This window comes from Rhineura floridana, chromosome 4 (genome assembly GCF_030035675.1).
Source record: "Rhineura floridana isolate rRhiFlo1 chromosome 4, rRhiFlo1.hap2, whole genome shotgun sequence".
In the NCBI taxonomy this organism is placed as follows: Eukaryota; Metazoa; Chordata; class Lepidosauria; order Squamata; family Rhineuridae; genus Rhineura; species Rhineura floridana.
This window is the reverse complement of record NC_084483.1, coordinates 32607620-32617022: the sequence shown is the minus strand read 5'-3', so window position 1 is coordinate 32617022 and position 9403 is coordinate 32607620. Positions and strand designations below refer to the sequence as shown.

At 49.0% G+C, this 9403-nt stretch overlaps 1 long non-coding RNA gene across 1 annotated transcript in view; it reads left to right on the top strand.

The window, feature by feature from the left end:
- The first annotated feature begins 451 nt into the window (after positions 1-451).
- The window catches only part of LOC133384302 (uncharacterized), a 66979-nt gene continuing 58027 nt past the window's right edge, over positions 452-9403 (top strand). Inside the window, exon 1 of the long non-coding RNA XR_009762492.1 lies at positions 452-525. This is a non-coding gene — a long non-coding RNA (uncharacterized LOC133384302). The remainder of the gene's footprint in view (positions 526-9403) is intronic.

Sequence of the window (9403 nt, the reverse complement as noted above, 5' to 3'; positions counted from 1 at the left end):
TGCCACACTCCCACCAGAAAGATGGTGAGGGTGAGGGAGAGAAGAACCTCATTCACTCCTTGGAACAGTCCAGGAAGAAGAGGGGTGGTGGTTACCCAAATACATTCTCTCCTCCTAACAGACCAGGGAAAATGTTTGCTTCATGGCAGGGCAGGGTCCAGCAGGTGGTTGAGTGAGAGAGACTATGCTTTCTGGCTGAGAGAGAGTGGGGGGGTGTATACACATGGTTTGGTGCACAAAGCTCTGAGTGGTGGCCTCTGCCTCCTTCCCCACCTCCCCTCTCTTATCAGCAGAGAGACGAGAGACCACCACTGCTAGCTACCTGCCCAGAAGTAGCAGGGCTGCTGAGAGAGCAAGGAGCAGAGCCAAAAGGTTCCTCACAGCCGTGGCTTCAGGGTGAGCGAGGGGCAGGCAGAAGTTGCAGCAGCAAGCAGCCAAGGTCCTAAAGGGCTGCTGCTTCCAGTTTTCTTTCCTGCCCTTCCTTTCTTCCTAAGAGACAGGATGCATCTTCGTCATCTGAGGAAGGTATTCCCTGGAAGTTCTTTTGTGCAAATCAAAAAATCCCCCTCCCCGTGGCAAATGTCAAAAATCATTGTATAGTTAACTTACCATACAATATATATTACTCAGAAATAAGTCTCTTTATGTTTAATGGAGCTTACTCCCTGGTAAATCAAATTGGGTATAGGATAATAACAATTAGGCAAGATGGGGACTGGTTGAAGCCTTGAAGCTATACTAATTTGCGGGAAGTACAAAGTACAAAGATGCATCAATCTGGTTAAGGCAAGTAAAATTTGATGTCTATAATACAAGGACTAACCTGCAATCCAATACATGTCTACTCAGAAGTAAGTTCCATTGGGCTTAATGGGACTTACTCCCAGGTAAGTGTGTATTGGAGTACACACTTACCTGGGAGTAAGTCCCATTGAACCCAAGAGAGCTTCTGAATAGACATGTATTAGATTGTAGCCTTAGTCTTCTTTTGCAGCAATTTTAATTCTGTCTTATTTATCTTCACAACAGCCATGTGAGGTAGGTTAGGCTGAGAGTTAGGGACTGGCCCAAGGCACTAAATATGCAAAAATAATTATGAGTAAAAATATAAAATGTGAAAATGTTCATGCTTACAGTATTTTTGTTGTTGTTTGTGAAGGCTTTGTGTGTGTGTTTTATGTCTACCGACACATAACTTCTTTTTGCCTGAGAATGTCATATTTCATACAGTTGCAATGTTCTTTTTTAAAAAAATGCCCAAATTCTGTGGTAGTTATTTTTTTTAACTTGAATTCTTTCCATGGTTTAGGGTTGCCATTGCAGCAGGAGAACAGGCTCTTGTGCATTTAACAGCTGTGGAGCAGGTAGAAATTAAATGGGGGAAGCCTTTCCTACTATGAAAGTATATTACATACATCCATAAATACATTTATTTATTTATTATTTGATTTATATCCCACCCTTCCTCCCAGCAGGAGCCCAGGGCAGCAATTATAGGGAAAGCTTCACCTGTTAACATTCTATCTGTCAGACATCTTATTACTTGTGTGTGCCCCCTTCCCAGATTTACTTTTGATTTGTGAATGCCATGACCATTGCCATTCCCTCCCCCCCATTTATCTTTGCAACAACCCTGTGAGGTAGCTTAGGCTGAGACAATATATATACATAAGCAGCAGTTAGTAGTTGTCGTTGGTATAACATTAATAAAATATAGCCTCTGAAATGTATTCTGGTGGAGTCCATTCCTATATATGTCTACTCCAAATTAAGCCTCATTGAGTTAAATGAATAAGTATAAAGGATTGCAGATTAATTTTTACCTGTGAAAGGAATGCGCTGTCAGACATAGAATTTAGGAGACATACTGTTCTGGACATTTTTGAAACAAGTGGGTAGGTGGGAAGGGAGTTGTGTTAATCTAATTGGGGCATCAACATAATGCCTTCCAGATGATGTTCAACTACAACTCCCATCAGTCTCAGACAACATAATCAATTATCAGGGATGATGGAAATTGTAGTCCTACAACATATGCAGCTCCGCTTACCTGAGCGAAGCTGGGGAGTGGCAGCGTAAATTGCGGCCGTGGACGAAGCCGCAGAAGCCATCTTCAGAAAGGGCAACGTTGCGCGTCATACTGAAATGATTATTTAAGCCCGCACCCCCCCCTCCGTCTTCCTCTTGACTCGCGACAGCAGGAAGGAGACAGAGCCAAGACGAGCGGCGTGGGACTTTCGGCGGTGGCCATTTGCTCGGCCGCATGGTCAGCGCCATTTTAGGCGCTGACTCCTGATTGCGTTGGGGCCTGGCGAGGCCCGATCCAGCTGATAGCGGCAGTGGAAGAAGCTGGGCTGAGCCGGGTAGTGGCCGTAGAGGCCGGGCCGCGGCTTTTGACACCCCCCCGTGGCTGCCTGATCAAGCGGAGGCAGTGCCACGGCCTTAGAGGCCATTCTCCCAGCGGCAGAGAAGCCCTGCACATTGACATCGGCTGCATAGAGGCAGCACGAGGCGGCAGCAGGGCAAGCGCCCAGGCTGTTGGTGGTTGTGGGTGCTGCCTAACGGACTGCAGCAGGTGGCCTGTGTATAGGGTTAAACCTTATAGGCTGCCTGCTTGCCTCCCCCCCCCCACTAGTTGCATAATCACTACACTACGTGGGCTTGGCTTGAAGGGAGCATGCTTGCCACACTAAGTCCAGTCTTTCAATTGCGACATAGTGGGTGGGATTGCTTATACAATGCCATCCTGAAAAGGCATTGGTGGCCCAAAAGGGAAGGGGAGGGCTAACAAGCCACCGCCCAAGCACACCCTCCCAGTAGCTGTGTCGTCAGATGATGATGAGGTGTCACCTTGGGCAGCTATTATGGCACGGTTGGACATGCTTGAGAAGCAGCGGGTAGGCTTACCCGAACAAAGCAATGTTCAGCCAGCCATGGTAGCGGGGGTGCCTTTGACGACAGGAACTGCACCAGTTCCTACAGTCAGGCCTAGGTCCAGCAGGGTCATGGGGCAGGGCAAACGCTCAGTTAATCAGCCAGCAGGTAATCAAGCTAACATCACTGCATTGATCTTGGCCTGATTAGATGCGCTGGAGGCTGGGCCCAGTCAAGCTTCCATGACAGGGCCGGAAGCAATCGCCCCCCCAGTGCCATCAGAACCAGCTGCTGCCACGTCACAATCATCTGGTGTCCCACAGTCCCATGATGACAACAGCCAGCCTCGTGACGCTCCTCGGCCGGGGATTGGGACAGGTGAGTCACCTACACCGGCGCAAGGAATGGGTGGGTCAACACAGGGGTGGGGGCAGTGGGCCTCGGGGCAAGCTGGTCAGCATCATACCCCTGTTAGCGCTATAGCACAGGTCAGGCAAGGGATGGCTGATACCATAGGCGGACAGCCAACTCCTTTACATGGGGCTTGCCACCAAGTTTGGCAGCACACTGGAGGTGAAACATCAGCTGTGGCTGCCCCCTCCAGTATGGGGGCTGTGCAGCCTCCCACTCCTGTTCTGGACCTGCAGGCTGCCAGCTCGGCTTCTGCAGCGACTATGGACCCGCTAGGTTCAATTTCTGCGGGGGCTATTCCTTTTGGTGCAACATCCTGTTCCTTGGGTTTCCACATGCTCCCAGCAACCAAAGAGAGGATTTGGCGGGGTGAATATGTGGACCTGTTTACACTGCTTTACAGGAAACAACCCAAGAGAGAGAGGGACAAGGATAGCAAGGTGGAGCCTGAACAGCCCAGACGTAAGAAGGTGGAGCGAACATGGAACAATTGGTTGCCAGCTTACCTCATTTATGCAGGAGTGGTGATGGAAAAGCTGCCACTAATGGGCCCCCTCCTGATTAAGTATCTGGACATTGTATACCGGGCCTATATTGAGTTTTCCGGACTGGCTTGGCTGTCTTATGACGAGGCCTTCTGTATGCGGGTGGCCTTCGATAAGACACTCCCCTGGGATAAAAAGGAACCTGAGCTGTGGGTACAGTTCATGACGGCAGCCCGTGCCTTGACTGGAGACAGGGCGGATAGTGGACACATCCTCAGCAGGCAGTCAGCTGCTAACCTGCCCCGCAGCAATGCGGGGCAGGGGGTTCAACAGTGGCTTTTCTGCTGGGAATTTAATTCCCATGGATCCTGCACCTACAACCCGTGCCGTTTTCAGCACAAATGCTCTATATGCGGGGGAGCACACTCATGTTCAACCTGCCCCCGGGGCAGGCCATTTAGGGGAGGGGGTAGGGACTATCAAGGAGGCCGGAAGCAGCCCCCTGCGGGAGGTAATCAAGGAAAAGGGCCCCTCCCCAGTTAAACTGGACGTGTTAAAACACCTGCTGGACAGTTATCCCAACCAGGGGATCACACATTTTTTGTTAGATGGTTTTTCTTTAGGCTTCCAGATTCCCTATACCGGCCTACATCTAGCATTTAGGTCTCGCAATCTTAGATCCACAGTAGGAAATGAGGGCTTAGTGCAGCAGAAAATAGATAAAGAAGTGCAGGCTGGGCGAGTTCTCGGCCCATTCCAGTCTCCCTCTATCCCTAACCTTAGGGTGTCTCCTTTGGGCATTGTTCCCAAGAAGACAGTTGGGGAATTTAGGCTCATTCATCATTTGTCCTACCCACAGGGGATGTCAGTTAATGACTTTATTCCGGATAATTTGTGTTCTGTCCATTACACATCCCTGGACACTGCAGTGCGCATGGTGCGTTCCTGTGGTAAAGGGGCTTTCATGGGTAAGTGTGATATCAAGTCTGCCTTTCATCTCCTGTGTTACGAAGGGACCTTGAACTTCCTCATGAGCAGAGCTCACTAGAAATCCAAATTCCCCAAAAGAGAGCAGAAGGATCTTTTGCTGGAGTTACCCGCACGTCACCCACAGAGCATGTATAAATTTACCCTTAACCCAATGACACATACACTGAAAGTAAAATAAAGAGTGGTTTTATTAAGAGAAGGAACAAGGAGAAAAATATTGCGGTATACAATGAGGAAGTTCAAAGTCCCTTCGTAACACCTGCCAGTTCACCCAGCAGAGTTTGAGCTACTGGGCTTCTCCTTTTCGGGGCAATTCTATATGGATAGGGCCCTGCCCATGGGGTGCTCAATTTCTTGCGCTGTTTTTGAGTGCTTCAGCTCTTTCCTGGAGTGGGCTGTCAGGAGATGGGGGGGCTTGCACACAGTTGTACATTATCTGGATCACTTTCTGTTTGCGGGTAGGGCAAACATGAATGAATGCCAACATTTAATGTCCCAATTTAGTGAGCTAGCAGAAGATTTGGGTGTACCTCTGGCTTTGGAGAAGACAGAAGGCCCCACCCAGGTCCTGACATTTCTAGGTATCGAAATTGATGCAGTGGCCATGTGCTGCCGGCTGCCTAGGGATAAGATCACTACTTTGCGCATTAAGATCTGGGAGGTAACTGGGGCCAAGAAAGTCTTTCTTCTCACGCTCCAGGAGCTGGCAGGACACCTGAACTTTGCCTGCAGGGTCGTTGCACCAGGGTGAGCATTTTTGCGGCGCATCTATGATGCTATGGAGGGCTTTCTCAACCTCGACATAGATTCAGGGTTACTGCAGCCCTACGAGCCGACCTCGCCGTGTGGTCCTCATTTTTGCAGGACTACAATGGGGTCTCCTTTTGGAGACAGGAGTGGCTCCTGGAAGCAGAGATGCAAGTTTGTTCTGATGCTTCAGGGTCTTAAGGATTTGGAGTAATATTCGGGTCTTCCTGGTGTAATGGACAATGGCCTCAGGATTGGATTCAGGAAGGACTGGACAAGGACCTGACCTTCCTTGAATTCTTTCCCATTGTACTGGCAGTGCGTTTATGGGCAGAGAGGCTTCAGAACTCTACTGTCCATTTTTGGTGCGTCAATGAGGCCACAGTCTATGTCATCAATTCACTTACATCCAGGAACACCAGGGTTATGGGACTAGTCTGGGCTTTTGTTCTCCAGTGCCTGCGTTTTAATGTTCTTTTTCGGGCACGGCATGTTCCTGGCATTGACAACAGTGTTGCTGATGCTCTGTCACGGAACCAGATGGACTGTTTCTGCCAGCTGGCGCCGATGGCCAGGGCTCAGCCGGATGCCGTGCCCCCGGCAATTTGGGAGATTGGAGAGCGGAGTCGGAGAGGGCCATAAGCCTATCCATTGCCCCCAGCACGCTCACCAGCTATCAAAGAGCAGGTAGGGCAATTGAGGACTTTTGGGCCAGCAAGGGATACATGCCCCAGTGGCCCATTCCGGTCATCTGCTGGAATTTCTTGTGGATGGCAGGCTGCAGGGCCTGTCTGTCCGAGCCTTACAAGGTAAGATAGCAGGACTTTCCTTTCTAGCTAAGGCACAGGGTTTTCAGGACCATTGCACGGATTTTAGGGTCCGGCGCACGTTAGCTGGGTGGGCTAGGAGCACCCGGCTGCTCCTGATCACCGCCGTCCTATGTCTCCAGAACTTTTAACGAAGCTTATGAGCCACTGGTCAGTGGTATGCTCTTCCAACCACGAGATACATCTATTTCGAGCAGTGTCTCTTACATTATTTTTTGGGGCATTTCGAATTGGAGAAGTAGTGGATGGGTCTAAGTTGGACCAGTCACAGCGCGCCCTCTTAATTACAGATATCAGCATGAAAGTGGGCAGCGCTTACCTTACGTTACGTAGGTCCAAAACTGACCAGAAGGGTAAGGGACGGACCATTATTTTAGATCCCTCCCCCTTGCCACATATTTGCCCGGTGCTGGCCCTGCAAACCTTTATAACAACTAGAGGAGAGAGGAGTAGATATTTATTTGTTCACAAGAATGGCGAGCCTCTCACTAAATATCAATTCTGGGCACTTACTAAGAAGGCCCTATGCGGACTGGGAGTAGACCTATCAGGTTTTGGGACACACTCTTTTAGAATTGGAGCTGCTTCCACAGCAGCTGAACTGGGTTTCCCACAGGCCAGGCTGCAGGCTGTTGGAAGGTGGACTTTTGGAGCCTATAGGAGTTATGTCCGCCCCATGAGCAGGCTTGGTAACACGGAAGCCTAATAGTGTTGCCTTGTTTTGGCAGGTTGCTGGATGGGGACGGAGCGGATGCACATCCTTATCTGTGGCCATAGCATGATTTTCTGGGCGGGCCACAGGGCCGCATCATCTCGGATGGGCACACAGCTGGGGCTCAGCCAGCGGGCTACCGTGCAATGGCTTGGCCGGCGAGGGATGTGCTGGGATGGGCTCCTGCCCACCCTGTTCCGGCAAGAGTTAGTGCGTGAGGTTCCGCACATTTTGGTCATTCACCTGGGTGGTAATGACCTGGGTTTACTCAAGGGCAGGGCCCTTACTGTTCAGGCATGTAGCAACATGCGAGTTATAAGGCAGTGTTGGCTTTGGTCAGACATACTGCCACGCAGGGAATGGCGTGGAGTTTGGAAACCTAGGAGGATAGACTGGGCACGTAAGAGGGTCAACCGACAGATTCGGTTGGCTCTTCTTGGGGATGGTGGGTTACCCATTCCACATCCGCTCATACAGCATTCTAGGGTTGAACTTTATAGGGCCGATGGCGTTCACCTGTCAGACACAGGGAACAACATATTTTTACAAGACCTGCAGAGGAGTCTGCTGGAAGTTCTATGCAGTGGGGAAAAGGGGACTAAATAGAGATTTGTCCCCTTTTTGTGGCGGTAAAGTGCGGGAGGGGAAATAGGTAACGACAGCTAGGTGGCCCCCTTAGGCACCTTTGGAGGTGATTGGTGGTTCCGGAGGCCTGTCTCTCAGGGTTTTATGGCCCGAGGACAGGATATGGGCTGCTTTTGGGGCCAACTTACCTCATCCACCCGAGGGTTCTACGGCCCCGGGGGGTTAGTGATGTGGGAAGGCCTCCCTACTCACCTACAAGGTGTGGCCGGGGCAGGGGGTAAGCAGAAGGGGCTTGCCCTTAGCCCCAGCAAGGGCTGGTCGCCCGAGAGCTGTAGGGCAAGCTGCTTGCCTATAGTTAGTTCCCGCACTTAGGTTTCACCTCTGCAGGTCGCTTTTAAAAGTTTTTGTTTGTAATTTAATAAAGTGGCCCTTTATTCAACCATAGCTGCTGTTGTCTGCGTATTATTTCGCCCATCGACCACAACTGGAGGGCACCACGTTGGCTCTCCTGTAAGGCCCCACAAGTAACTTTATTGCAATACATACAAGAACATAGGAAGAGCCTGCTGGATCCAACCAGTGGCCCATCTAGTCCAGCATCCTGTTCTTGCAGCAGCCAATCAGATGCCCTAAAGGGAAGCCCACAAGCAGGACCTGAGTGTACGAGCAGCACTCTCCTCACTTGTATCCCCAGCAACTGATATGAAGCAGACTGTCTTTGACAGTGGAAGTAGAACATATCCATCATTGCTCGATGCTGCTGATAGCTTTATCCTCCATGAATTTGTCTAATCCTCTTTTAAAACCATCCAAGTTGGTACCCATCACTGCTTCTTGCGATAGCAAATTCCATAGTTTCACTATATGCTGTGCAAGACTACATTTTTAATTGCAGGAGAAGAGATAATGTTTATTCTGGTGGATTACTTTTGTTATGTGCATTTTCTGTTTACCTATATTATGTCTCTTAAGTTCTACCTCTGACAGTTCAATTGTGCGTACGTGTCATAACAGAAATGTATTGTAAAATGTATTGTAAAAGCAGCATGCCAAGTGTAAAATATGATTTCCAGTGAAAAAGTATACGTGTGTTAGCGATACCCTTCTTTACAAGTTCTGTTGTCGATGGGGACATGCTGTAGGTTAACAGAGAATAGGATATGGTGTAAGTGTACCCTTCTCCTCTTGTCATCCATGAGACTGTCCCATTTTGCCATTCTGCCAACAGAGTATTCCACGAGCATATCTGGGGTGTTCTGCCAGCTCCACCAGCATATTTTTTGGGCAGGGGCATATCTCAAGTTTCCCTGGTGTAGTGTGGCTTCCACTGAATCCTATTGCACCTGGTGGATCTCAAGTACTGGATATGGCCTTAAATCAGTTTATTATGAGACAGCAAACTGGACGTAGCATTTGAATGAGTAGCTAAGAGCAAGAATTAATGTTGCACACTAGTAATTGTAAAATAAAGGATGTGAAAATGGGCATTTTAGAGATTAATGGAGAGTGCTTGTAAGTTTAAATTGGCTCATTCTCACTTCCCTGCTTTTATGCAGTAGATCCAGAAAAGCATTATATGTTTCTCTTTTAAACATTTGCTGACAAGGAAGGCAGGGAATGAAAGGTTTGCAGTTTTTATAAAATAAACCTAATAGCTAGTACAGATAAAATTCTTTACAGAGAGTTTTATCACCGGGCTCTCTTTTATTACATAATGTAATGCCATCAGGTTGTCTTTTGGCATTAGACTGTTGAGAAAGTAGCCTATGCCA